The following is a 7,152-nucleotide window of genomic DNA, read 5'->3' as shown; positions in this document are numbered from 1 at the left end:
ACTAGCACTGCCCGATCTTCAAAGACCATTTGAGATCGAAATGGATGCCAGTGACTATGCCATGGGAGCGGTGTTGATGCAGCATGGTAAATCCATATGTTATCATTCTGAGACATTTAATTATACAGTAGTTAACTATCCCACATATGATAAAGAATTGTATGAATTAGTACAGTGTGTGAAAAAGTGGAAACATTATTTAATGGGAAAAGAGACAGTTATACATACTGATCATCAACCACTTCAATATCTACACTCCCAAACTAAGCGGCAGCAATCAAGACATTATAGATGGATGGGTTTTCTACAACAGTTTCATTTAGTCATCAGGTATAAAAAGGGCATACACAATAAAGTTGCAGACATGTTGTCTAGACCAATTATAAATGCATCTACTATACTTAAGCATAATTCAGTACTGCATGAAAGCTACATTGAACAATATGCTCAAGATATAGATTTTAAAGATGTATATGCAACTTTAAGTCAAGGCAAACAAGTAGGAGAATTGGACTATCATGTTAAGGACCAGCTCTTGTATCATTTTGGGAAGCTATGCATTCCACAAACTGAAAGAGTAAAGATAATTCGAGAAGCACACACTTCTCTAATATCAGGTCACTTTGGTGTAAGTAAAACAGTTGCACAGCTGCAAATACTTTGTTATTGGCCAAAAATGAATGAGACAGTTTCTAGATATGTAAGAGGGTGTACCATGTGTGCTAAAAGAAAACCCAATAATAGAAAACTAGGCTTGTACACTCCACTACCAGTTCCTTCTCATCCTTGGGAAAGTGTTTCCATGGACTTTGTTGGAGGACTACCTAAATCTAGTAAAGGTCGTGACTATTTATATGTTGTTGTGGATAGGTTCAACAAAATGCGTATTTTGATACCTTGTAACAAACAGATTACAGCTGAACAAACTGCAAAGTTGTTCTTTCAGCATGTATGGGTTCATTTTGGATTACCCACTTCCATTGTATCTGATCGTGATACCCGATTTGTTGGGAATTTTTGGTCGAGTGTGTGGGAATTAATGGGCACCAGGCTGAAAAAGAGTACATCTTTTCATTCGAAAACAGATGGCCAAATAGAAGTGGTCAACAGGACAGTGATCCAGTTGCTCAGAGGCTATTGCAACAAGCATCCCAAACTTTGGGATGAACATTTATGTTTTTTGCAGCATGCTTACAATCGAGCTAAACATTCTTCTACACAGAGATCTCCTTTTGAGACCTGTTTTGGTTTCACACCAAGGTCTCCCTTGGATTTTGTCTTTGGTAAAGACGTAGCGGTTGATGGACACAGTGATGTGGACAAGGCAACCAAGTTCATTGAACAAATCCAAGAGATTCACCAGGCAGTACAGGAACAGTTGGAAAAGAGCCAAGCCAAGTACAAGGCAATGCATGACAAGCATCGGATGGAGCATAGTTTCCAGGTTGGTGATCAAGTTTGGCTGTATATTAGCAAAGACAAAATGCAAGGTGAAGGTAAGAAGCTGAAGCCAATAAGGTATGGACCTTTCAATATACATGAGAGGATTGGTGAGAATGCTTTTCACCTTGATTTACCAGCTTACATGCACATCTACTCAGTTGTTAATGCAGACAACTTGAGACTATTTGAACCTTCATTAATTGAAGATCCTGAAGAGCAGAGTCAATTGCCTTCTATTGATGATCTGTTGCCTGAATATCTTAATGAGTTGTAGGAAGATACAATTCTAGACAGGAAGGTGAGGACCATGCATAGGGGTAATGTTGAGTACCTCAGGATTGGACTCAAAGGTTCAAAGCCAAGCAGTGCGAAATGGATAGAAATTGAGCAAGCGAGGAATCAATACCCTCACTTGATTGATGCTTAAAAGAAAACCAACTTTTGGTGGTCCAAAAGCTTTTTCAGTGGGAAGGCCATGATCCGAATTGGATCCTAAACACTCTCTAAGTTTTCATGACAATTTCAAATTATGCCAAATAATTCAAGTCTTAGAAAAATCAATCTATTAGAAGGAATCCTCATGACAGTTGCAGTTGTGGCCAGAGCGGAGCAACGAGGACCCTCGGTCAAGCGTGCAGACCGTTGGCCCATGGTAACGCACCCTGGCACAAATTGGCAAAACCAGAGGCTAGTTCGAGAAATAGAGGTAGATCCTAATACGCGATTAGCGCTAAGTGCTAATCGCGTATCGCAAGGCGTCCCCCTCAGTGAAGGAAAGACCTGAGGCGCCCAGACCCGAAATCGCTATGAAATGCGGAAAAGTAATGCATTTGGTTCTATAGTGCGGGATTCCACAAATCGGCAGGATATCGGAAGGCCTCGAGGCGGTAAGCAGTTTTGACTGAGTCCCGGCCGATGCCACACATCAAACGACACACGTCCGACGGATGAGAGAGAAAACCACCCGCATCGGACAGATAAACATCATGCAACTTTCCCACCCGATATGAATGATGACCGTAGGATCTGGGGGGCCTAGATCAATGGTAGAGGCACATCCCGATAAATGACCGGATTTGGAAAAGTTATAAAGCAAGATTACAGGGGATTTGAAGTTCGACGTGGACGATGAGTTGACAAATGATTCGTGTTTCGCAGGCGATCTTGAAGCAAACGAAATTAACAACCATTCAAATATGATTCAAGGAATCTGACACCCAGTTTGTTATGAAACAGGTGGCCACCTCCCTGCGAGGCATTACCCAGTGATGATGACGTAGAGCAAAGGAATTCGAACGGACAGAGGCAGGGAAACCATAAGGCTAGGAAGCGGAAATGAACAGTCAAAGAACAGACTGGCTTTAAAGCCACGAATTGACAGAGATAGAGCAAGGCAATGACAAGAGTTAGCTAGATGCAAAAAGCTAAGAGCAGAGAACAAAGAGTAGAAGCTGAGCTGACCTGAAGGCAACATCAAGCCAGAGAGAGTCAGAGAATTTGTGTACTCCATAGAAGGCTTGAGAGGTTCAAGAAAACTCCTCGGCATAGGCCTGTCATACTACCGTGACCATCAGAGGTCGAGTTTCAGTAAGGAGGTTCTGTGCACTCCATTCCCACTGACTTTCATCTGTTAGTGAGACTCGAATTGAGCTCACTGTTGTAAAAAATCTGCTTGAAAACATAATAGAGAGGCCACCACTGAAGGCTGGACCAGGAGACGTAGCCCAGGAGCATTGGGTGAACTCCTTATCAAACTTGTTGTGTTTACATGTTTGACTGTTTTGTTTTCTATAACTGCCTCAGTGTTTATGTATTCTAGCAATCTTATCGATCCATTGCATAAAGTAACATAGGCACATCCATGCACATGAGTCTGTAATACCTTTAATTCTTTGTCCTGGATAAATTCCTGATCAAAAAATGATTGAATTTTGTCAAAAATATTCAATTTTATTGCATCATTCTTCACCATAGTATCCATAGGGTAATGGGTTGGCAGAATCTTCCAACAAGATCTTAGTCAAGGTTATAAAGAATAATCTTGAAGATCACAAAAGGAGCTGGAACACACATTTGATCCATGCTATTTGGCAAACATAGTTTCTCCTAAAAGGTCAACAGTTAAGTCTCCTTTTCAGTTGGTTTATGGTAAGGAAGTTATTTTTCCCACTCATTTAGCTTTACCTGTAATGAAATTTCTTCAAGAATCTTATGAGGAAAAGGATGATTTTTCAAGGAGAATTAATCAAATCATTGAGCTAAATGAAGACAGAGATGAAATTCAGTATCAGCTGAAGAAGTATCAAAACAAGATGAAGGAGCTTTTTGACAGAAAGGCAAGAGAAAGAAATTTCAGAAAGGGTGATCTTGTGCTCAGATGGGATTCAAGGAGAGAAGACAAAGGAAAGCATAAGAAATTTGACAATCTCTGGTTTGGTCCATTCAACATTGCAGAAGTCAAAGGAAACAACACATTTGTATTGCAGAATCTGGAAGGAGAGTATTCCTCATTGCCAGTCAATGGGAAATACTTGAAACACTACATTCAGTATTAGTTTTTCATTTCATTCACCATATGTAAATATTCAGAGAGTTTATTTTCAAATCTGCAAGTGAGTATCTTTTGTAGCAAAGACTCCATAGCCCGAGGTGAAGGCACTTGGATCTACTTGTTCTCTGCATCCCACAGGGGGAAGCAGTCCCCAGATGGAGCCGATGTTGTAACATATCTAGTTTTGATAAGTTAGTATATTAGATATATAAATTTTGAAAATGTTAAGGTAGGATATGGATGCAAAAGAAATAAAAATTTGTTTAAAAAATGTTAGGAAAAATTGATTATGATAGGCATCCATATCAATAAAATGTTAGGTGTTAGTTGCTTTAAACAAAGAAGGCAGAATAAAATGTTAGGGAAGCTAAAAGAAAAAGGAAAAAAGCTTCATTTAAAAGTTTTGGAATGCATAAGGTTCCTAGCTCAAATATACCATCATCATGTTGATCCTATGTTGCATGTGCAGAAGAATTTATTGAAGGAGGTCAAGTTCCCATTCTTACACTAAAAATCCCCTCCTTACATTATAATCCCCTACATATTCATTTCCCTAATTTACTCCTTCATTACACACTCCCCTCATACTTTTTATCCTCAGTATTAATTCCCAACGCTTCATTCCCGACACATTATATTTCATTCCCTACCTCCTTACCATATAAATTTCCTAAGTTATATTCCTGACACATTCACATTTTACCCCATCTATCTCGATTCATGTAAAAATTGGATTAAAGGTTTTAACGTCATTTCGGGCTCCACCATTAAACGTTGGCTATCTTCCTGCTTATCCCTGACTGTTAATCTTAATCTAACGCCTCTTATATGATTTCGAGCCCCCTCCGCCGTCCAACCTTTATCAGCAGGGGGGGTCCAAAATGAGTTGTATTACCATACCACCCGCTCGCTACCTGTCACCATTGCAGGATTTCAGACCCCCCCTCCATCAAAATCATAAACAACCTCAACCCCCCTCCGAAAGTTGTTTCCTCAAAACCACTTACCATTGACTGCTGATTACTCCACCACCCTGTCGCTACCACATAGCCCACCATTGACGAATTAAATCACCTCCCTCCATATTCCCGTTATCCATTTATTTCAATTGCCCGTTAACCCCGCACCATCAACGGTTAAAATATTTTGTTATAAACTCATTTCAAACCCTCCGTGAACTTCCTGTTTTCATTCCACAGTCTGCAGAGCTTGAATTACTGTCAATCTTCGGTCGCAGGATTCTTAAAGCACCACTGCCTATCCGAGAAGCGTCTGAGTTTACATATACACTTCCCATCTTCATATATTGGTTAGAGAACCTTCTTTCCATTATAAACCCCTGTTCTTCTGTTTATAATTTAAAATCTATTGTCAAATTACTGTCAGTATGCCTCCTAAAGAAAAGAAGACACAGGAAGATGTTAACCCTCTCATTTTTCCCTTTATTGACATTCACCATACGCCTTTAGCCGATAGAGACTATATGATTCATGAAACCAATTGTGATATTGATATTTTTGAATTATACTGTTGGCTAGAAGATAAATATATCGACCAAACCGATGAACTTCAACTATGGAAATCAAACCTTCCCTATTACATCTTTCCTCTCACCTTTAGTGCTCTAGATTTTATCAGAAGATGTCAAGCTTCTTATCTCCCAGATTAGAGAGCCATTGTCAATCCTCATGGCCAAATTCTGTTTACTATAACCCCTGAATCCATTGACCAGATGATGCAATCTCCAAATGTCAAAGATAGTGCTCCATTTTCTCATGAAGCCTTAGTTGAATTAGATCAAAAACTAGATTTTACCAAGAGAACCAAAACCCTAGAGTTATTTCTTTCAAAAGATGCCCCAATGCCTAAAAAGAATCCTCCCTATCCTTCATCCATTTTTCCAGAAAGAGGCAAGCAAATTATCTCTCTGATTTCTTACTTACTTGGCTATTACTCTGATGAATGGGTCAATGATGCCATTGTTGGATTCCTGTAAATATTTTGTAATGATGCCCAAACCACCATTGTATTTATTTTCAATTAGTTTTTAGTAGAGTCCATTCACCAACAGTTTGTGAACTTTGATAATCAAGAGGTTTTTAAATATACTTATGTTCTAATCTGTATGCCCATATACTTCCAAGGAGATCATCTAAATCTCTCATTGTATAAGTTAGAAGATAAAGGAGAAAAACAATCAATAATATTTTGGCCTACCATGGTCAAGAAAGAACAAAATGAATATTCATTTAAACAATTCATAGACATGTTTGTTCATCCTGCCATGAATCTTTTGAGTGGCAGCACCGAGACTAGAATAAGTGAAGAAATTCAGAAAATTTTGCAGCTTACACAACAAGCACAGACTGGAGATTGGTATCTCTATGAGAACTACACTGAGATTAGAGTTTTTGGTTGTGAACTACCACCTTTTAAGCTGCCTAAATACCTCCCAATGAGGATTTTTGCACTTGAATATATCAGACAGATGATAAACATGGACCAGATTCACTTTACATCTGCCAAAAATAAATCACAATTTAGAATAAAGACATAGGTTGGTCAGTTTATTTGTAATAGCAGGGCAACAGGAGAAGAAGAAGAGAAGATATTGAAAACCATGAAATTTGATTTGAGTTTTACTTGGTCCTATGGCCCATTAGGAATCATTTATAAGTTAAGGGTAGTTACCAATCTACACATTACTTTCATACAACAAGGCCATAGATTGAACAATACAAAAATCAAATAGAGTGGCTATTAAATACTCTCCAGGAACCATAAGAGCATCAAGTGTCTACTTCTGTAGTGCATACACCTTCCCTGCAAGAAAAGAAGTCAGCAAAGATAAACAAAGAAGAAGTGCCTCCCATGGAAACTGACATCATCAACTCAGGTTTTAAAATTATGTATAGGAAAAAGTCAAAACACAGTTCAAGGCAAAACCTCAACAAAGATGCATAACAACAACAACCTAACACTTCAAAGGAAATTCCTGAAACTACATTAGGAGAAGAGCAATCAACAGATCCTCCTGATACCTCCATCACATCACTCCAGCACAATGGTCAGTTGCTAGCATATCCAGAAAAGAGGTGACTCCCAGAACGCAGATGCATTCTTCCTAGATTGAATCCTTCAATTTTGTTTTAGTTTTA

This window comes from Pinus tabuliformis, chromosome 5_1, assembly GCF_031772625.1.
Source record: "Pinus tabuliformis cultivar Carrire ecotype Pingquan chromosome 5_1, CPIR1, whole genome shotgun sequence".
Classification (NCBI taxonomy): domain Eukaryota; kingdom Viridiplantae; phylum Streptophyta; class Pinopsida; order Pinales; family Pinaceae; genus Pinus; species Pinus tabuliformis.
The sequence above is the reverse complement of the archived record's forward strand: the minus strand, read 5'-3'. Positions refer to the sequence as shown.